Source organism: Lagenorhynchus albirostris, chromosome X, assembly GCF_949774975.1.
Source record: "Lagenorhynchus albirostris chromosome X, mLagAlb1.1, whole genome shotgun sequence".
Classification (NCBI taxonomy): domain Eukaryota; kingdom Metazoa; phylum Chordata; class Mammalia; order Artiodactyla; family Delphinidae; genus Lagenorhynchus; species Lagenorhynchus albirostris.
In genome coordinates this window covers 101,755,615-101,778,895 of record NC_083116.1, presented here as the reverse complement: position 1 = coordinate 101,778,895, position 23,281 = coordinate 101,755,615, and the positions used below count along the sequence as shown (strand labels likewise).

Here is a 23,281-nt window from a genome sequence, read left to right as displayed (position 1 = left end):
CCTCACCATGAGAGTGGGTAGATATCACACACATCCATTTTGTTTCCTGATAGGTAACTCCCAACACTGTATTTTTCCATCTATTCTAATTTCTATTTCTAAATGAATGGCTTCTGGGAATGATAACATTGATATTTCTCTAGCACTTAAAGTCAAGAGAAAGTTGAAGGCTGCTAAGTAGTTTATATTCTTCACCTCCCTCTACCTATGTATTCATCTCACCAGCAGCAGAATTCTTCATTTATTTTCCAGACTAGATTGCTGAATTTTGGTCAGTAATACAACTTTTGGTCAAAAACAGTCTGTACCTGCATCTTTTTGAAAATAAGAAAATGACTGTTCCTCTCACCAAAGCATGCTGAAATTTCTCAGAATTCAGACATTTAACTATAAGAAAAAAATAAGGCATACATACTACAAAACATTATATTAATAAAGTCCAAGATTGTTAAATAAATATATAATAAGTAATGTGTTTAATGTGTACCATGTTTTTCCTCCAGTAGAGATGATCAACATTATTCACATCATTATTTGATTTTTGAATGAGCATCTTATTGCAATGCATTCCTCTTTAGGTTCAATGCAGGACTTACCAAGTTTCTCTCCAGCCCTAAAATACATGATGCAATTCTATAAATTGAAACTGCATTATTCCCAAACAATAGTGGGCATGAGACAATATCAAAAATCTTGCATATTTTTAAAATTTAAATGTGTTCCCACAACAACTCTTAGGTATCAATTCTCATGACACCTCCACTGAATTTGATAAGGTGTCTATTTTTTTCCCAGGCAGATTCAGCATAATACAAAATTATTTTCTCAATATGAGAAATATTCTATCACTTTAATACATGATTATATAAGGCTGGAAAATAAGAAGGTGATTAAAGTAAGCTTCTCAACAAGAATAGTATTTCAGTCTGGCCCATCTTATTAACCACAACTTTCATTTGTCTACTGTTTGGCTGATTAATTTGATTCAACAAGCATTTATTCTTTTTTTTTTAAATAAAGTCCAATATTCTCGACTGTTTATTCTATTTTATTTTATTTTATTTATTTATTGGCTGCCTTGGGTCTTCATTGTTGCGCATGGGCTTTCTAGTGGCGGCGAGCGGGGGCTACTCTTTGTTGCAGTGTACAGTGCAGTGTGTTGCACACTGCAGTGTGGTGCAGTGTGCAGGCTTCTCATTGCGGTGGCTTCTCGTTGCAGAGCAGGGGCTCTATGCATGCCGGCTTCAGTAGTTGCAGCACGTGGGCCCTAGAGAGCATGGGCTTCAGTAGTTGCGGCATGTGGGCTCAGTAGTTGTGGTGCATGGGCTCTAAGGTGTGTGAGCTTCAGTAATTGTGACTCAGGGGCTCTAGAGTACAGGCTCAGTAGTGTGGCGCCCAGGCTTAGTTGCTCCATGGCATGTGGGATCTTCCCAGACCAGGGCTCGAACCCGCGTCCCCTGCATCGGCAGGCGGACTCTCAACCACTGCGCCACCAGGGAAGCCCTGGCAGGTGGATTCTTAACCACAGCACCACCAGGGAAGTCCCAAGCATTTATTCTTAATAAATGAGTTTGTGCTGGGGAATCAAAGTTAAATAAGACATGTACTTGGTCCAGTTAAACTAAATATATTAGCACTTTGCCAATTTTCTATGAGTAAAATACAAGTCCAATATGAGGTTATTTTAATAAACAATTAAATCAATAGTATAGCTAGGGAGTGTTTTCATTTATTACTCTCCATTTTATCTTTATAAAGAGGTATGCTACCCAGTCGTTCAACAAACTCACAAATGGGAATGCAGCAACTTTTAATAAGTATGAGGAATAATGTAGGCCAGCTATTCTTCCTCTCTGAATGGTAGACTCTAAATGAATCTAAAGCATCATCAAAAAAAATAAAATCAAAAAATAAAAAATAAAGCACCATCATAATGACCATCATCTGGGTAAATTATGCTGTCGAAATAATATGTTAAGGAACTTCCTCTTCCTAATAATAAGGAATGTTACCTGATGGGGAGGGAGAATTTGGGGAAGAGCAATAATACAACATGATTAACAGATTAAATTTTAGCAGACAAGGAAACTCATTTGTTTACATATTTTACACTGCTGTTGCCTAGAGACAGAGGAGGCAACTGAAGGTATATTTTACTAGTGTGGGTCACATAGGAGTCTTCTAAGGAACTGGTTTAAAAACATCTTTCTGGGCTTCCCTGGTGGCGCAGTGGTTGAGAGTCCGCCTGCCGATGCAAGGGACACGGATTCGTGCCCCGGTCTGGGAAGATCCCACATGCCGCGGAGCGGCTGGGCCCGTGAGCCATGGCCGCTGGGCCTGCGCGTCCGGAGTCTGTGCTCCGCGACGGGAGAGGCCACAACAGTGAGAGGCCCGCATACCACAAAAAAAAAAAAAAAAAAAGTTAAAAACATCTTTCCAAAAAACTAGTAAAAAAAAAAAAGTTATTTCCACTGTAGATTTGAACCTGTAAGTAATCTATAGGTAAATGTAATCTAAAAAAAATTAGGGCAGCCTTAATGGCAGTTCTTTATATAAGAATGAAATACATACTTGCTGAAAGCTTTTACAGCATCACTAGCTTGCATCCACTAACAAAAACAGCCTACACTTATTGAGAGCTCACCATGTATTAGGCATCAGGTTAAGATATTTACATGAATTACTTCATTTCTGTCTCACAATAACATGACATAGTTCTATTATTACCCGCATTTTATTTTTACAGATAATCACAGTGAACCCAGAGACATACATTAATTCCCTAATGTCCCACAGCTTCATAAGTGGCTGAACTTTAATGTAAACACAAGGAGTCTAACTTGAGGACCTGTGCATTTACCATTAGTCTATATGGTAATGAGTAAATGAGAAGTTTACAAGCCCTCTGAGTTATGATAATGTGACAAAGTCTGCTGTAAGAAGTTAGGAAGGGAGAGATCCTACAAGCCTGCTTTAACAGAAATCACATTTCAGTTGGACACACCTATAACAGGATCAATCAGTTAAGTACCAGTAATACAAACTGACATGGCCCATGGTCTGAAAAGTCAAAGAGATTTCTGTAATTATACTAAGAATGACAGTAAATATGAACTAAGAGCATTCTGCTTTGTATTAATGTGACTGCACAGGTCCAAAAAATGAACCATAGCTTGGCTGGGCAGACATCAGCTGCTGGGATTTTATGAAGAAATTCATTAGAGATATGAGATAAAAATAGAAAGATGGGGCTTCCCTGGTGGCACAGTGGTTGGGAGTCCGCCTGCCGATGCAGGGGACACGGGTTCATGCCCCGGTCCGGGAGGATCCCACATGCCGCTGAGCGGCTGGGCCCGTGAGCCATGGCCGCTGGGCCTGCATGTCCGGAGCCTGTGCTCCGCAATGGGAGAGGCCACAACAGTGAGAGGCCCGCGTACCACAAAAAAAAAAAAAAAAAAAAAGAGCTATAAAGATTTAGATAAAATAGGCATGTTCTTTAAAAATATCTCCTCATCTTACCACATATAAAATATATCTATCAGAAAAGGTATAGTAACATTTCTGTTTAATCTATTAAAACATGCCACCTATTTAAATGAGTCATTGTTACAAGCTTGTCATGTAGAAGATATCAATTTAAACACCACAAAAGAAAACGAGTGCCTCCATTAACATGACATTCAAATTAGTAGATGAACTACAGAGACAAAGAAAAACCATCAGAAATTCAGAGAAGAAAAATTATGACCTTGTGCTTGCTTCTTTTAACATCAACAGATTTTTTTAAATGGATTTAAGTTGAACTTGATTCATGTATTCAACTTGTGCTTGAAAATATTTTATCTAGAATAATGAAGGCTTTTTTCCAACCTAATTCCCTTAATCTATGTCAGCTTCACTTATAATCTAACCCGACGAAGACGTGTTATTTCCCTAAATATACCTCATATTATCCTCTCAAAATTTATCCTTAACATCATTTGATATATATAATACATGGGAGGTAAATGCATAATAATGTGGTTCAGAAGCACATTTCCATTTCTGAAACAGTAATTTTTAGGATGACACGAGGAAAATAGTATCAAATAAAATATAAATCTTCAACAAAAGCCCCCCTTTTCTCCCCCCGCCAATTTCTAAGACTACACTCAAAATCAATGGTAACTCTTTTTGAGAGGCATTAGATCAATGATTTTAAGAATGTGAGTCAGACAAAAATGGGTAAAAAAAATTTGACTTTATGTTATATTTGCTATATGACCTTTGACAAGTCTTTTCTACATTTCATCATTTATCTACATAACTGTACTTTTAAAAATATTAAATGAGTTAATTTATATAAACTGCTTAGCAGTGTGCCTAGTATGCAGAAAATGTTTAATAAATAGTAGCTAGTAGTACTATCATCTTATTATCAATAATCACTGTATTCCTATAGTTCTTTACCTTTATTTTCATTTAACTTATAATATTCTGAGATGCCTTTGATTACACTCACTTATAACACTTTTATCACAGATTCTATGTGAGGGGGTTTTTAATATTTAATCAGGCTGTGGTATTTTGCTTTTTTTGAAAGGGTGTGTTGAGATATGTAGAAAAGACAAATGAGAACATTAAAAAGGTACATTTTAAGTAGTTTATTTCTTGACGATACATTCAGAGCACAGGAAAATCTATTCTTTCATATGCATTCTTTTGAAACCTCTTGCTCAGAGAGACTGCAGGATCATTCATCATTTCCTACTGTTTCTACATCCATCACATCTTTTTCCTCTGCTTTCCATATGACCTCCTTAGCTTTTCCGATTGTAGTAGCAAGCAGAACTAATCATGAATAAATTCAGATTTGGGACAAAGGAGAAGCACAGTGGTCAGATTTGACCTTAGTTCTCTACAGCCCATGGCCCTCAGGTTATTCTTACCTATCATGAGAAAGAGCTTATTACATCTCAGCTGTGTACAGGCTAGGATGGGCATTAGAGAGATCAAGTTAAATGGGCATGAACCGCTAGCTGACAGGCATCTTTAGGTGTTGATTATGTAGCATTTATCAAATGTCTCTTTTGCTGTCTCTGTCAAAACAAAATTATGGATTCAATTAAATTGTAAGTGGAGTTTTAGTGTCAAATTTAAAACACTGTTTATATAGGGTTGTTTTCTTTATATTTATCCTTAATTTTTTCTTTAAACTGAAGAATTATGAGATAATACTCAAGATTTGCAAATGCTATTTAAACCCCCCAAACAAAACAAAGTCAATTCGCTCATAAAATAATAAAGAAGGAAAGAGAAAAAAAAAGGACTTTTGCATAGATTAATGCACTGGGTCACAAAATTATAAAGGCAGTGATTTATTGATGATCTCTGGAAAATCCCCAAATTTAAGGATCAGACAGAGGAAGAGAATCCAGAACATAAGCCAGAGACGGAGTGATCATAATGGTCAGAGGAGAGACAGGAGTATGGAGGCCTAGGATATTAATTTTCTACTGCTTTCTTGAAAATATTTTTTTTTGTTGTAAGAGCACTTAATAGAAGATCTACTCTTTTGGCAAAACTTTAAGCATTCAAATGCTGTGTGACAAACTACCACAAATTTAGCAGCTTAAAACAACACCCATTTATTGCATCACCATTATGTTGGTCAGAAGTCCAGTCAGGCACACAATTTCACAGCCTAATATCAAAGTATCAGCCATGTTCGTCTATTATGTGGAGACTCTGGGGAAGAATCTGTGTACAAGCCTATTCAAGTTGTTGGCAGAATTCAGTTCTCTATAGCTGTAGGACTGAAGCCCACATTTTCTTGCTCACTGTTGGCCAGAGGCCTCTGTCATTAACTTAAGGTTGCCCACATTCCTTTCACACATGCTCCTCTACTCTCCACTCCATCTTAACCAAGCTTTGGTGAGGTGATTCCTTCTCACACTTTGAATCTCTCTGACTTCCCCTTCTTCAACTATCTGGAGAAAACTCTATTTTAAAGGGCTCATTTGATTGAGTTAGGCCCACCTAGATAATCTCTATATTTTAAGGTCAACTGACTTGAGACTTCGATTACATCTGTGAGATCCCTTCACAACAATCCCTAGGTTGTTGTTTGATTGAATAGTCAAGTGGGAGGAATCTAGGGGTAGAGGCATCTTTAGAATTTTGCTGACCACATCCAATAACCAAAGAAAAAAGATTTTAAGAACAGATGGAGGCTTCCCTGGTGGTGCAGTGGTTAAAAATCCGCCTGCCAATGCAGGGGACCCAGGTTCAAGCCCTGGTCCGGGAAGATCCCACCTGCCACAGAGCAACTAAGCCCATGTGCCACAACTACCAAGCCTGTACTCTAGAGCCCACGAGCCACAACTACTGAACCCATATGCCACAACTACTGAAGCCTGTGCGCCTAGAGCCCGTGCTCCACAATAAGAGAAGCCACTGTAATGAGAAGCCCACGCACCACAACAAAGAGCAGCCCCCACTTGCTGCAACTAGAGAAAGCCCACACACAGCAACAAAGACCCAACACAGCCAAAAATAAATAAATTAAATAAATAAATTTTTTAAAAAAGAACAGATGGGAGTAGGGGATTAAGAGATACAGACTACTATATTAGGTATAAAATAAGCTACAAGGATATATTCTACAACATGGGGAATATAGCCAATATTTTATAAAAACTATAGATGGAGTATAACCTTTAAAAATTGTGAATCACTATATTGTACACCTGTAACTTATATAGTATTGTACATCAACTATACTTCAATTTTAAAAAAGGAAAAAAGAACAAATGGATAAACAAAGTATGAGTAGCTATGTCAGGCTAAAGAAGGTCAAGTACTAAGAAAAAGACACTATTGTTAATCTGGTGGAGCATGGCGACTTTTGAGTGAGCTAATCTGGCAGAATGATAAGGTTGAAGAGTATTGGAAGAGTGATGAAACTGCAAGGAAATGAAGATTGAATGGGTGGTTGAAAAGCATAGACACTAAATATAGCATAGTAAAGAAGAAATACAAATCACTTCCTAGATACATTTAGAGTTAACACTGAAGAACTGCAAAGATGAATAGAAAAATTTTAAATGCACTTAGAAAAGACAGATTACTAGAGAGAAATGAGAGTTAAACTCACAAAAACAAAACAAAACAAATTAAAAACTCAACAGCAATAACGAAAGCCAGATAGAAGAATATTATTTTCAAATTGGTGATGAAAAAAAATTATCAACCTAATAGTGTATGCCTAGCAAAGCTGTCTTTAAATAAGGAAAGGAAAACAAAAACATTTTAAGATACATGAAAATGGAGAGATTTTTACCATAAATAAGCCTGCACTGAGGGAACTTCTAAAGGATCTGATGAAAATGCTTAACAGTGGGGAAAATAAAAGATTAAAACGTAGGCATATCTAACCAGTATTTTCCATATAAAATAAGAATAAAAACAACAATAGCAACAAAAAGTCTAATATGTGGAGCTCAAAAAAAGGGCAGATACTGGGCTTCCCTGGTGGCGCAGTGGTTGAGAGTACGCCTGCCGATGCAGGGGACAGGGGTTCGTGCCCCGGTCCGGGAAGATCCCACATGCTGCGGAGCGGCTGGGCCCGTGAGCCATGGCCGCGGAGCCTGCGTGTCCGGAGCCTGTGCTCCGCAACGGGAGAGGCCGCAACAGTGAGAGGCCCGCGTACCGCAAAAAAAAAAAAAAAAAAAGGGCAGATACTTAACACAATAAAACACATGTCAAAACTGGGATGATAAAAGTTAACGAGTTCTAAGGTTTTTGCATTGGTCAGTAGCTGTTTGAGTTATTAACTTTAGACTGTGTTAAATAAATATTCAGGATAAAATATCAACTATACCTTGTAAAATAAAATTGCTGTAATTTTCTTTCAAAACCAAGAGAAGGAAAAATGATATGTGAAAGAAAACAAACATAGCTCAATCAATCCCCACAGAAACAAACCAAAAAACCAAGAAAGGAGACAAGAAGCAACTCAGAGAAAATAAAACAAATATAAAAGGAAAAGTAAATTTATAGAAACTAATCCAGGCATTATCAGTATTAATTATCCCTGCTGTCACATATAAACTCTATATGGCTAGAAGCCCACACACCACACGTGCCTGGAGTAGTGTTTATTGGGGAAAACCCATGGAAATAGGAGCAATAACACATGTGTAAGTCCTCTGTTGCCCACTGAATTCTAGGACAATGAAGAAATATTTCAGGGTATACCTCAGACTCTGGAAGAAGTTCCTCACACATGAACTGTGCAGCCTTTAAGCATCATTAATCCATGGGAAGCATTAGTCCCTCCCATGTTTAGATCAGGAACCAGGCTACAATAGCAATTTGATAAGGCAGAACCTGGACTCCAGCCCTGCCCTGCAATCTCAGCATTCATGGTAGGTAGGTAGCATTATCTGTCCCTTCTGCTTCAAGCCATGTGATTATAGCCATATAATATATCAATGCAGCAGCAAGATTTGACACGTTCCCTTCATATGATCAGAGGCTGAGGTCCAAACCTTATTATGTACCAGGAATTATTTTCTTAGTCACCAGGCCATAACTCATCTCCACAGAGCTTAACAGGAGTATATGAACTCAACTTTTGTTTCTCGGGACCAACCTGCAGGAGACCAGTCTGGGACAAGTTAACCCTTACTTCTCAAGAATATATGAACTAAGCTTATTAATTAAGACGTATATTTTCAGGATATACAAAGATATCAGATTTCAGCTATATGCTCTTTACAATATATGCACCTAAAACCCAAAGCCAAGTAAAGATTAAAATTTAAATAATTAATAAATATATACCAGGAAAACACTAATGAAATTACAGTTGAGCCACTTATACTAATATCAGAAAAAATAAACCTAAGCAGGAGAGATTTAGTATATATTAAATATATATTTATATATAGAAAAGTGTCAATTCTCTAAGAACATATTAAAACACTAATTCCTGTACAGGGTAAAATACTCTTACAATATGTGAAGTAAAAGTGGCCAGAACTACAAGTTGAAATAGACAAACCCAACAACATATGAGATTTCAACATAACTATCTCAGTTTCTGGCAAGTCAAGCAGAGAAAATAGTAAGATATAGAAATTTGAATCACAAAATGTGAACACACTTTACTTAGTGGCCATAGGCAGAGCTCTGCAGCAAAAAATGGAGAGTAACTTAGGTATATACTATACATTTAGAAAAATGGACACCTGATCCATAAAGCAAGGCTCGAAAATATCAAAGAAGCAGTATCATACAGACTATTTTTGAATAACTCATTGATCAAAAGAGAAATAATAGAGATTGTTTTTTAAAATATTCAGAACTAACCAATAATAAAATGCTGTATATAAAAAAATGACATACATCGTAGACCATGAGAATTTTTTAAAATATCCGATATCTAGGGCTTCCCTGGTGGCGCAGTGGTTAGGACTCTGCCTGCCAATGCGGGGGACACGGGTTCGAGCCTGGTCCAGGAAGATCCCACATGCCACAGAGCAACTAGGCCCATGTGCCTCAACTACTGAGCCTGCGCCCCTAGTGCCCGCGAGCCACAACTACTGAGCCCGTGCACCTAGAGCCCGTGCTCTGCAACAAGAGAAGCCATGAGAGGCCCATGCACCGCAATGAAGAGTAGCCCATGCTCTCTGCAACTAGAGAAAAAAAAGGGCCCATGCGTAGCAACGAAGACCCAACGCAGCCAAAACTAAATAAATAAAACAAATAATTTTTTTAAAAAATCAGATATCTAAAGGCTACAATAAAATTGTATTAAAACAAAATATGGGTGAATTCCTTTATTATCTAGAAAAGGGTAAAAAAAAGTCTTACTGTGATCCAAAATCTAGAAGTAAAAAGGGAAATTCTTGATAAATTTGATTACATTAAAAATGTGCAGGCTTCCCTGGTGGCGCAGTGGTTGAGAGTCCACCTGCCGATGCAGGGGACAGGGGTTCGTGCCCCGGTCCGGGAAGATCCCACATGCCGCGGAGCGGCTAGGCCCGTGAGCCATGGCTACTGAGCCTGTGCGTCCGGAGCCTGTGCTCTACAGTGGGAGAGGCCACGACAGTGAGAGGCCCGCGTACCGAAAAAAAAAAAAAAAATTGCGCATCTTATATCACATATAGAGGGCAAATATTGCTATTATATAAAGAACTTCTAAAAAAGAAAAAGTCCCAATACTTTAAAGAAAAAAATAGGCAAATGATATGGAAAACAGTTCACGGAAAAAGAACCAGCAATGGCCCTTAATCATATGAAGTGATCAGATATATAATACACGTATAATAAGAGAAATACAAAATTGGACCTACACTGAGGTATCATTTCTAACCTTGGCAAAAACAGAACACTTTGACAACATACTCTGTTGTTAAGGTCATGAGAAACAATCACTTTCATACATTGCTAATGGAACAAAACCATACCAGCTCTAAGAATTTGATATTAGCAAATTATTAATTAGCAAAATTACACATGCATTTACTCTCTGAACCAGAAATCCCACTTCTAGGAATCTATTCCTAAGATACACTCACAGAAATATGCAATGACTTATGCAAAAAGCTACTTATCTTCCTACTAATTGCAAAAGCAAAACAGCTGTAAAAAAGAAAAAGAATGAAAGAAATACGTTACACCTTTTGGGGTACCTTTTCGGTAACAAAGGTGTGGGAATTCATACACTCATACACATGTACATACATATTTGCTAATATTTTCCAAAAACAATGGAAGGATAAACCAAAAATTAATTAAAAGAAATAGTAAACTTAGGGAAGAAGACAAAAGAGAGGTAGTGGGAAGAACAAAGATAAAAACTAGATATTTTCTAATGTGCCTTGTTTTATAGTTTTGACCTTAGCACCTTCTTCATTTTTTTATATATGTGAAAAAAACATTAAATGAAATAAAAAAGTGAAGCAAAACCTAAAATAAAAACAAACTGAAACTCACTAATACTACTTTATATCAAATTTGTGGCATAATGGCAAAGATACTTATCTCAATGAATTTTAAAATAGAACGTTGACTTTATATACCTAAGTGGGACCAAAAATAAAAATCACAAAATCTTAAGTCGCAGCTAGTGGTCCTATTATTAAGTTTGATTTGGGGATAATTCTAAAACCCTTATAAAAATACACACATACTCCACCACACAGAGTAGATTAAACCATATATGTAATTATATTACTAGGAACCAAGATTTTCAGTATAAAAGACAAGATCAACATACAAATCAGACATGTGAAACATAATCCTATAATCTCCATTTAAATTTGGGAAATCAGTATTATGAAATTAGAATTTACTGATTTACTTACTTTTTTAGAAACTTCTTTTTCCGTCAACTTTGTATTGCCGTCTTTTTTGTGGTACGCGGGCCTCTCACTGTCGTGGCATCTCCCGTTGCGGAGCACAGGCTCCGGACGCGCAGGCTCCGCGGCCACGGCTCACGGGCCCAGCCGCTCCGCGGCATGTGGGATCCTCCCAGACCGGGGCACGAACCCGTGTCCCCTGCATCGGCAGGCGGACTCTCAACCACTGCGCCACCAGGGAAGCCCCGTATTGCCGTTTTCTGTTCAAAAGCCTGTGGAAGAACAGCTTAACACCACTCAGTTATCATCCTCACCAGGGAAATGCTGAATAGGCACAGAGGGCACCTGCGTGCCCTCAGACTAGGCTGCGACCTTGGGTTTAGTAGCAGTAAACTCAGGAACTGGAGAGGTCCATTCACCCTGAAATTCCTCCTCAGTCACAGCCTTTCCAGCAGCACCCTGCCCTTCCTTTTCAATCTCCTCAGGATCTCTGTGGAAGTAGAGATTACGCACGACCTCCCGTGAGTTCTCGCGAGAGGTGTGGCACGCATGCACAGAACCTCCGGGCCTAGCAGCCACCACAGCCGACCCACTGAGGGGGCCACCACAGCCGACCCACTGAGGGGGCTCACTTGTTGATGCGTGGGGTGGCAATGTCCACATAGCACAGAGGAGAATCTGTGTTACGCAGAACGAGAGTAGACAAGTTAACTTAAGACGCCTCTGTGAGAGGCTGGCAGTCAGCCCTGGGATCAGTAACCAGCAAAAGTCGAGGCTGCCGGAACGCCGCCTGGATCTGATTGGTGAAGCTTCCAGGAGTGAAGTGGCCATCGATAGAACTGGCCCTAGTGACAGACAGCTACAACTTTCAGTGTAGCCCGCTGGCCAATACTCCTGAAGGATATGACGCCAATATCAGCCGGATTTTCACTGGCAACAATGGCAGGAGCTGACAGCAGAATCTTCTCCCAGGTTCTCTTATGATGTAGATGCCCCCACTTTTCTTTTTGTAGATATACTGTTCCATTTGGAAGTCAAGGTTGGTGCCACCTAAGTAGGTTCCTGCAGCAAGGAATTTAAGTACAGCCTCCTCCTTCATTTGCAGTATGTCAAGGGCTTCGAACATTCTGAAAGTTTGCCTTTCTGACAGGAACTGAAGACTATACCGTATGGACTCCTCTCCAGGTAGTGTGGAAAGGTAAAATTTATTTTTCTCCTTGTAAAATAAATAAAATACAATGTGTTTTAGCTCTCTACTGAAATGCCCAAGAAGCTGTGATAACCCAGTAGAAATTGCAAACCTACCACCCAGATATAATCTCCAAATATTAGTTTCCACTTACAAGAATTACCAGGGCTCCTTAAAAATATATCAGCAGTATCCAAGGTGAGCCTGATCATCTTGTCATTTCTGAAATCCTGTGCCTAGACTCTATCACAGACTATAAAAGGACACAGGAGGCAACTTGAAGGGAGTCCCATTAGCCAAAGATGGGACCATTTGAGCTTCAAAAAGAAGAACGAATACTGAAATATATCAAATCTATTAAAATTGATAATTACACTTAATATCCTAATTATACTTAATCACCTATTCTTCATCATTGAGATCTTACTTAGGCAACCAGCTCATTATTCAGGAAATTCATACAAAATAATCAATAGGAATTGCACAGCCCTACTTATAAAATATTCTTGCCACAATAATATAAGATAAAATAAACTAAATCAATTGCACATCTAGATCTAACTAACAGTTACATGAAATTTTGACAAATAGGAAAAAAAAAACATGAGAATTTCAAAAACACAATATAGACAGAATAGTATATGAACAATAGAATAAACCAAATATAGAAGTAAGGAGTTAATAAACATAAGATTGGAAATTTATGAGATTCAAAACAAATACAAAATAAAGAGAATCAACAAGACAGAAATTGATTATTTTAAAAAGGTAACGCACAGATACTGGCAAAATTAATCAGGAAGAACAGCAGTACATATAAACAATATAAGGGGAAAAGGACATAAGCAGAGGTAAAACTCAGATTACAAAGAGAGAACAATGAAAAATTTTATGACAATAAGATTGAATATTTAGACAAAATAGTTTCCTAGAAACTAAGTTATAAAAATTGGCTCAAAAACATTGTCTTATAACAAATAAATTGAATCAGTATTTTAAAATGTAAAACAATAGCAAACACCAGGCCTAAGGTTTTCAGGAAAATTCTACCAATTGCAAAGAGAAGATAAATATAATCTTAAAAACACATTTCCAAAGAAGAGAGGGGGGAAAAAAGAAATAGATTACTCCACAATTCGTTTAATGATGAAAATATAACCTCAATAGCAAAACCTGACCATGGCAGACAGAAAAAGAAATTGGAGACAAAAGCACTTATTAACATAAATGCAAAGATCCTAGACAAAATATTAGCAAATTTAACCCAGCAGTGTATAAAAAACGTACTACATCATGACCAGTTGGGCTATTTAGAACTTTCCAAGATTGAGTTGTGTTTTCCTAATGGTACTCTTACCTGGCATATTGAGAAAAGACTGACATGGAGAAGAGGCAGAAGGTGGGAGAACAGTTAGGAGCAGTGTTGCCAGATGAAATTTTTATCAGCTAAATCTGGCAACTCTAGCTAAGAGTTTATTGCAATAATTGAAATCAGATGTGTTGTTGGCTTGTACCAGGATGGTGGCAAGGCAGATGGTGAGCAGTGATCAGATTCTGGAAACATGTTAATGTTAAATTCAATAGACTTTTTTGATGGTTTGGATATGGCTTATTTTCCATCTTTCTATCATCACTTGCCCCACACTGTTCTAGGCCGTTATCCTCCCTTACTGCAGTTCTGAAACAGCCTCCTAATTGCTCTGTTGCCTCAAGGCCTGTCCTTCTACAGTTCCAATTTCCAGTCTAAGTAATATTTCGAAATATGCAAATCTGATTATTAACTACCTAAGTCCCTTCAATGACTTACTTTTTTCAATGACTTACTTTTCCTTTTGGATCATGTCTGACTCCTAGAAATCCGTGACGTTCACTCCACAAGGCTGTGACTTCCACTATGCAACCTCCATCTTCTGTCTGGCTAAGTCCTATCCATTCTCTAGTTCTTAACCTAAATGTGGCATTCTCAGGAAGACCATCACTAAGACAGGTTTTGTTCCATTGCCATAGGTTCCCATAAAATTCTAGTTTCTCCTACCCTATGGATGAATGTTATCATTCATCAAGCTACATTATAACCATTTATTTAACTGGATGTTTTCTCAACTGTTTTGTAACTTTGAGGAGGAGAGAATTTTAAGTATTTTATTTATTATCGTATCCCTAGACCTTGAAGAATGTTTGACACAGAGTACATAATCAATAAATATTTCAAATGAATGATTAATAAATTAGCTAATTATGTATTTGCATTTCATATTTGCACAAGGATTAGTAAGACCTCCAAAATAACAAATGGTGTGCTTCATAACAGCACACTAAGTGGTGTTCATTATTATATTTGCTAAAAATAACTCCATAGAATGAGTTTTTAACTTAAAGCATAAATTTATGTCATAAACATAATTATGACAGTGCATATTTTGACATTTTACTTTTAAAATAATTACTTCAATCTTGGATTAACTAGAACTTCGTTTGTAGAACGTGAAAGTTAAGTGAACTTTTCTTTCTACATATTTTATTTCACTACGTATCAATAAGATGACTGAAAACCATAGACACATTAGAGAACATTTCTTTCTCTTACTATAACCAATAGTGAAAGATAAGGAAGTGATACTAAACTGGAAGTCAGTGAGACACAAGAATTATTTTTTAAAGGGGGAAACATATTTAAAACTTTGGGGAAGGATTGATAGTCTAAGTGTGTATGTCCTTGGTAAAATAAACTTCACACCACAAAATAAAGAATTAATAACAAACTGGAAATGTGAACTCATGGCCCTTTTAAAAGTAATTTCTTTTCTAGTTTTAGCTAGAATTTGACCCAGCATTAATCTCATCCTATCTACCAGACTTACTCATGTGGAAAAATCTGACATGCAGCCCCCAACGCCCAGAATTTATTTTTTTAGTGCCTTTTCTTCTGCCTTCGTAAAATGAACTAGCACTTCCTGGGTAATAGCTGATCCTGTGACCTGGAACATATGGCTGCCCAAAAGTGAGGAGGATTTCAAAGATGGCTTGGATAGTACAAGGACAAATTAGCTCAGTTAAAAAAGGATTCTCATTGTCTAAATTTTGACAATGTATGTGTAACAGAGAAAATACTACTGTAATTATTTGGAACAAGTTGAGTAAGTGAATGAAAGCATAAGTCTTTAGTTATAATCATAAAAGGAAAGTTTAGTATGAAGTTTAAAAACAAGAAAGTTATAATATAAGTGAAAGGTGATATTGTAATTTTTATTTAATTTATTGGTTAATTTTAATGATAAGGGAGAGTAATGTATATAACATTCTTTTTTCTGTTAACTAATTATCTTTTTAGGAAGAGTAAAGTTGTACCTTTCTCAATATTTGTTATGTTTAGGAAAATTAAGACCCTACAGAAACAAGTTGATTATAATTGGTAGTCTCCCACCATATACAGGAAGAAAGAAATTTCAGCTGGTTTTTGCAAGATGAAGAATGAACCAAATACCATATTCTTCATTGACCAAGACATGAAATCTCTGAATGAGGACACTAAATATAACTAGATGATGATAAGGCTTACTTACCTCCAGTAATGATAACAGACCAGATCAATATACAATATTTAATAGATAGCAAGGTATAGAGCATTGGAAAAGTGAGAGTGAAAGCAGATTATTCTGGGAAAGCTGACCCCATACAGGATACCAAAACTTAACAGCAAAGTCTTAAGTTTAGTATTACTTAAGCCTTATTATTAAAATAAAGGGATCAAGACCTACAATTTGAATTACATTAAGGGACACATCTATATCCCACACCCCATTCAAGAAATAATTAGTTGATATCCAGAACCTACAACTTTGACTGGTCTTCTTGACATTTGGATTGTTTCCAACCTAAATACCAAGATGACCATAGCTGTGAACTTCCCAAGTCTAGTTGGTGACACAGAATTACTCTGTTTTGTTAGAACAACTTCCTAAAATTAAAAATCTCCATCAAAAGTGTATAAAAATTTTAAATATTTGAATATAATTTGCCAAAATTTCACTCAGAAAGTCTGTACTAATATACACCATAAAAAGTAGTGTATGAGAATGATTTTCCCATGTATATTTATAGCCAAGACAACTGCTTGTCTCCCCAATTTCTATTCCCTCCTTCTTTACTAACAGAAAGCACATTTCATTCTAGATTGCAATGTGCCCATCCCAAAACTAAATTTCCCAGTGCCCTTGTGCCCAAGAGTGAACAACAAGATGAAGCATAAATTAGGTAAGTCTTCTGGATATTCTCCATCCTTCCTGGAATAAAGACATGAGGTTAGGGCTACAGCAGGAATCTTGAAACCAGAGAACCTGATCATCAAAATCACTTGCTAAGGAACTACCAAACTAGCCCTGTATTGCATATACATGTAACTTATTTTAGGTGAGAAAGAAAGAAACCTTTATCGTATTAAAGCCATTTATTATTTGTATTCTCATAAGGAATCCTGTTTTAAAAATATGTTTACAAAAATATTTATTCTTAATTTAATTTTAACTTCTTTGGGGGCTTAGTACCAGTTCCTCTTTACCAGGCTTATATATTTGTGAGCTCTTTTCTCTGTCTTAACTGGTTCAAAAGTTTTTAATAAATCACACATGTAATGACTCACAGACTTGTATCTCTGAGAACTCTCCTCAGAGATCCAGACCTAACTGCTTTCTTGAAATTTCAGATTTTATTTATATTTCAAAGGATACTCACATTTAAAAATTCCCCGTACTGTACATATAACCTCCCCAACGCTGACCCACCTCTTTTAACATATTTTATCTTAATGAAAAGCATTAATGTCCACTAAATTGCACACATAAAAGACCTAGTTTTCAGGCTGTTACATATTCAAGATGTCCACTTTTCCCATCTCCATTACCACCATTCTTATTCACTATCTCTGGAGGTCCACAAATAAAATAGTGCTAAAAATAGTTTCCCTCTAACCAAATTGTCCAAATCATCCCCTTTTAATCTATTCAATCCTTTGACTAGTATGAACTTCCAAAAATGTGTCTGAAAATATCCCTCCTATACACACAAAACACTCTCTCTCTCTCTCTCTCTCTCTCTCTCTTTCTCTTTCTCTCTCTCTTTCTCTCTCTCTCTCTCTGTCTCTCTCACCTTAAATCAATCAATAGAGGCAGAGTCAAGATGGTGGTGTGGGAAGATGCAGAGTTAGCATCTCCCCACAACTAGGGTGCCTGCTGGCCTCTGGTGGGGAACTCTGATGCCCAAGGAGACGGGAGGAACCCCAGAGTGAACCAGTAGGATGTAGGGGGACTGAGTGGGGAGTGGGCACTAATCCCATTCATAAGGGTTCTACCTTCATGACCTAATTACATCCCAAAGGCCCCGTCACCAAATACCATCACATTGGTGATGGGGATTTCAACTTTTGAATTTTGGAGGGACACAAACTTTTAGTCCATAGCATTCCCTGTTTTGGTCATAAATAATTTCCAAATACTGATCAGAAAAAAATGTTGGCCTCATTATAGTTTAGACTGATTATTTTCACAGATCCAATAAGTGGTGTTAAATAACTATATAAGCTTCTTAGATCATATAGTATTTAACAGATACTGAGGCAAAACTATTAGCTTTTTTTAAAATTGAAGTATATTTGCTGTACAATATTATGTAAGTTACAGGTGTACAATAGAGTGATTCAGTTTTTAAAGGTTATACTCCATTTATAGTTACTATAAGATGTTGGCTATATTCTCCATGATATACAATACAATATATCCTTATAGCTTATTTTATACCTTGTAGTTTGTACCTCTTAATTCCCTACCTCTATATTGCCCCTCCCCCACCCCCTCCCCACTGGTAACCACTAGTTTATTCTCTATATCTGTGAGTCTGCTTAAAACTATTAGCTTTTGTTTGTAAATTTTATTAAAGAATCCAAGATTGGACCATTTAAAAGAATCTATAAAGTCTAGGCTAGGAAGTTAAGGCTAAGAAAATCTCTCCCCTAGATTTTACTAGGGGAGGGGCAATAGAACAGAGTTAGTAACAACAGGGTTAGAAACAAAATGTGGAGTGATAACAGTGTTTATTGCTTGGGGTTCCAGGACAAACCACACCCAATTATGGACATTGATACTCTAAATTGCCTTTGGTCAGGCGAGTCCATTTAGTTAGAAATGCACATGAGGAAGGGCCATGGTTTTTAAACATGAAATCAGCTAGAGTTGGGGGGAGGGTTTCAAGATATTTAGATAATTAGGAGTGCCTTCTCAGAGGTTTTTCCTCTAGAGTAAAGATCAATCTTCAAACAGCTCAAACGGCTCAATTCACACAACTTTCAAGCCAATCCCAGCCAGTTTTAAGGAGACAGCCCTGTCCTGGAGGACCTGGCCTTTTTTAGCCAGTCCCCAGAGGACAGCCCTTCCAAAGGAATAGGCCAAAGTCTGAAAAACTGGCATAGTTTTATTCAAAGCAGCCCCTTCCCAAAGGAACTAGGCCAAAGGCATTTTCAGCCAGCTTTGATTGAAACAGTCTGATCTCAAGATAAGAGCGAAGTATCAAACTTAAGTACTCGCATACAGAACAAGGCCTTAACCAGAAACCTTTAAATAGATCCCAAATAAAGCCTGGAGAGCATCAAACGCAAAGAGAACATGAGCTCTGATCCAAGAGAAAGACATGCCTTCAAACTCCAGGGTCAGCGAGAAAAGCAATGAGTGACAATGGGCTCAGTTGTGGGTACTGCACCTTGTGCTCACCAGGCCTGGAACCACTGGGAGTCTTCAATGGTCCCCACATGGGCCACCAAAACGTTGACCTGAAATCAATAGATTGCCACATATTTCTCCAGCAAATATAGAACTATTCAGGATCAGCAGAGAATTGCAATTCAGAGTCTACAACCATGGTGAGCCCCAGACAAGTTCCCCTGCAGGGTGAAGGAATAAAAACACTTTTACAGAGACGAAAAGGAAGTTGGGAGGGCTATAGTAAACAAAGAGTTCAGGGCTTTTCATTGGCTGAGTCCTTGCCAGGAAAGAAGAGGACTCTCTTCTTCCTGTTGGGCTGGGCTATCCTTGCTGGGCATGAGAGCTCCCCGTTCTGGTCTCCCAGTTCTATTTAATTAAGGTTTCTCTTTATTAATTTTTTTTGTATAACTATTACCAGAAAAAAAAATAAGAAAACTCATTAAGAATATTTGTTTGCGAACTATAAGACTTCATTGGAAATTAGATTCCATTTTTAAATGCTTCATTTCCATTTATAAAAGCATAATCTAAATTGAGGGTAAGAGATCTGGAAGGAAGAAAAAGTGAGTTATTATATATTCATCAGTCAATAGAGCATTAAAACGACATAAAAAATATTCCAAACAAATAACTGCTATTAAAATTTTCCCATCAGTTTATTTAGTCCAATGTAATTAATTCTTGTTCCCCTGGATCTCAAATCAGCAGTCTGCTTTCCTGAAGTCATCTTGTTATGAAATAAAATAGCCCTGGAAAGCTTGACTCAGTCCTCTGGTATAGTTGGAAAGGTTTCTAAGTGATACCAGATTAACAATCTTCAGCCAAAAGTCTATTCTTTGATGTCTTCTTTGATGTACTAGTTAAGATATCTGGTAGAGTCCTTTTCTTGAGACACAGAGACTGACCTTCTTTGTTGAAAACATGAGTTCTAACTCATGTTTTAAGTAAGAATCAGAGAAAAGCAAAGTTCACCTGTATATGAGAGTAAATGGCTGTTGTTAATTTATTACAGTAATCAATAATATCAAAATGGAAAAGAGCCATTGGAGTGTACAACACAGAACTATTTCATAAGATTTTCATCCCTTTTCCCTTGAGGGTACGAACCAGATATTATGAATAATGAGCACATTGACAAATACCCTTAAATTTTAATATTAAAAGCATTTTACATGTATAAAATTAACCTAGGTAAGGATGAGCTCCTCTAATCTTTTTAATTATTATTCTCATTCATCTCTTATAATAGTATGGAGCTAATTAATAAATATGGAGCAGACCAAATGAACCTACCTAAGTATTTATAGTATCTTTTTTTCTTAATAAGGAGAAAGAAAAAATCTTTGTGATTTTCTAGGGCACACTGGGAAATCTCAAAGATATTTTCAGGTATAAAGATATCTTAATTTTTTTGAATTAAGGGTCTGATCTTGAGAAGACAAAATCAAAATAGTTATCAAAGGAGATTTAAGTACTTGATTAAGATGAAATGACAGGCACCTGAGAAACAATATTTGCTTATCTATTTAATCAAAGTGACAATATTTTTAAATAAATATAGAAAAAGGTTACATGGTTCTAAGAAATTTTAGCTCTTTCAAAAATGTTCTGTTATTTTTTTTTAAATCTATCACAGAAGTTAGCAAACCATGATCCATAGATCTAGTCGTGAGTTCATGGGTAGAGTTTATAAGCTAAGAATAGTTTTTATATTTTTTAATGTTGAAAAAAATTAAAATAGTAATAACATTTTGTGACATGTGAAAGTTATATGAAATTTCAATGCTCATAAATAAAGCTTTATTGAACATGTCCATACTTAATAATTTATAAATATATTTATGGCTACTTTGCCACTACAGTGACAAAGTAGTTGTGACAGATCTTACAGTCCTTATAATCTGAGAAGATTAAAATCTTTATCATCTGGCCCTTTACAGAAAAAAAATTGCTTACTCCTGTTATAAAGCTCAATAAATTCAACACAGAGCAGTGAAATTTTTCTGGTTGAAATACTGAATCTCTGCTTTCTGAGCAGATTACACAAAGAGTAACCTTTTTAATACTCCTTGTTAAGACTAAAAACTTCAAGATCAATTTTCATCTTAACAAAGAGAAAACCAAATAAGATTCATGAGCTCCTTTCTTTATAAATCATCTTGCGAGTAAACCCATCAACATTGAGCAAAATTTGTCAAAATGTTAATACATTTCAGTGTTTCTTTTCAGCTCCATTATTTGCAGTTATTATAAGCCAAGACTAAATTTTTTTCCTGCAAAAATTCTGCAACTTTCTATGTCTATTCAGGTTATGTCTTTTATTAACCTCTTTCACATTTTGAAGCAAATACCTTATTTTACAAACCACTCTCATTTTTTTAATAAAACACATCTCATTACCTTGTATACACAGTTGTGCTTTTCTGCTATTGTTAATTTAGTAGAGTCTAAGTTACCCACAGAAACTGTATCCTTTAACCAGCTGAACTAACTTCTTTTTCACAAAGAAAACATCTGTCATGCAAAACAAGTAGCAGATGAGCAAAGCTCATGCGTCTACATAAGAATCTTTGAAATCACGTTCAGACCTCTATACTACTTTGTACATAATTACAGTTCACATAAAAGCTTTGTCAGAATTATGAACACATAGTTTTAAATTTTTCACAATCCTAATCAGTATATAGAACTAAATTTGCTTATCTGATCAATAGGCCAATATAAAAAGTTTATGAAGCTCAGAATTACTAGTCTCTTCCTGAAAAAACAAACCTAAATATAATAAAAAATAAAATTCATTGATTATATTAAACACTTATAAAAATTACAGAAAAGGCATATAGCTGTTCTGAAACCAGTCTAATTTGTAAAAAGATTCACTTTGAATATATGAACTTGGGTTTCTATATAAAGATGCTCAAAATTTCTGTAAGAAAAGTTTTTTTTCTCTTCAAAGGCTAGCACATCTAAAGTTTCAGTTTCTTTTTTTTCTGTAAATCTTTGGAACTGCTAGATATAGAGAAGCATTTATAAATCTCTATAAATCCATTAACATAAAGCTCCATTAATTTTGAAGACTGTATAATCTAATTCATTCACCTGCCAGAGGTAGGAAAATATTTCAAATCACAAAAAGCTTTTCTCAATTATACACTCCAGTACTGAGAGAGCTTACAGCTTCATTTCTTTACCTCAACTATAAGTCAAAAATAAACATAGAAACATAAAAAATTACCTCTTCAGATATCAAAAGACTTTTCGGTGCTATGCTAAGTTGCTACAGGGTGACTTTTGTGATAGCAGGGCTAAGAAAGCAATTCTTGACCCTTCTTTTATAAATTTCTTGGAGTAGGACAAGGAGGTGGTGAAGAGGTCCCCATTCCTAGATCCTGCAGGACTAGGGCTGAAGAGCCAAGATGCTGGCTGCAGCTCAAGAAGTATCAGAGAACATCTTTGAGAAACACCCTTACATTGGGCATTGAAGGTTGACTCAGAGGCAGCAGCTATAATCTTTTATTCTGTAATTCCTGAGGGGTTCCCATTGATTTCCATTTTTTATTCCACTGATGCTTCCTTGGCTGCTCTGAGAGATTATGTCTGCATTACTTCTGGTATACCAGTTCTTAAAAACAAAAGCCATAGTAAGTATAGCTGAGATGGAGAAGCACAATGGACCTCTCTACCAGAAAAGATTGCAGGCCTAAAATAGAAGATAGGGCTCACACATACTTGCTTAAACTCACTAATAAGGATTCTGAAAAGGAAATGACTCTTGATCAGTCCAGGACTAATCCAGAATCCAGAATGAAGACTTTAATATCAAATTCTGCCTTTATTGTGATACTCAAAGACAGGTGATGCTAGATTATTTCTCAAGAATGATTAGCTTCAAGAATATGGGAAAAGGCAGTTTATTAAATTTATCTCTAGACTGATTTTCCAAGTCATTTGTGAAACTGTTACTAAAAAATGAGAAACTAAGGAATATTTTGTTT

At 36.5% G+C, this 23,281-nt stretch overlaps 2 pseudogenes; one reads left to right on the top strand and one right to left on the bottom strand.

Moving 5' to 3' along the window:
- Positions 1-11,581: 11,581 nt before the first annotated feature.
- On the bottom strand, positions 11,582-12,531 carry LOC132513774 (small ribosomal subunit protein uS2-like; annotated as a pseudogene).
- LOC132513192 (protein Mis18-beta-like) lies at positions 12,518-23,144 on the top strand (annotated as a pseudogene).
- The last annotated feature ends 137 nt before the right edge of the window (positions 23,145-23,281 follow it).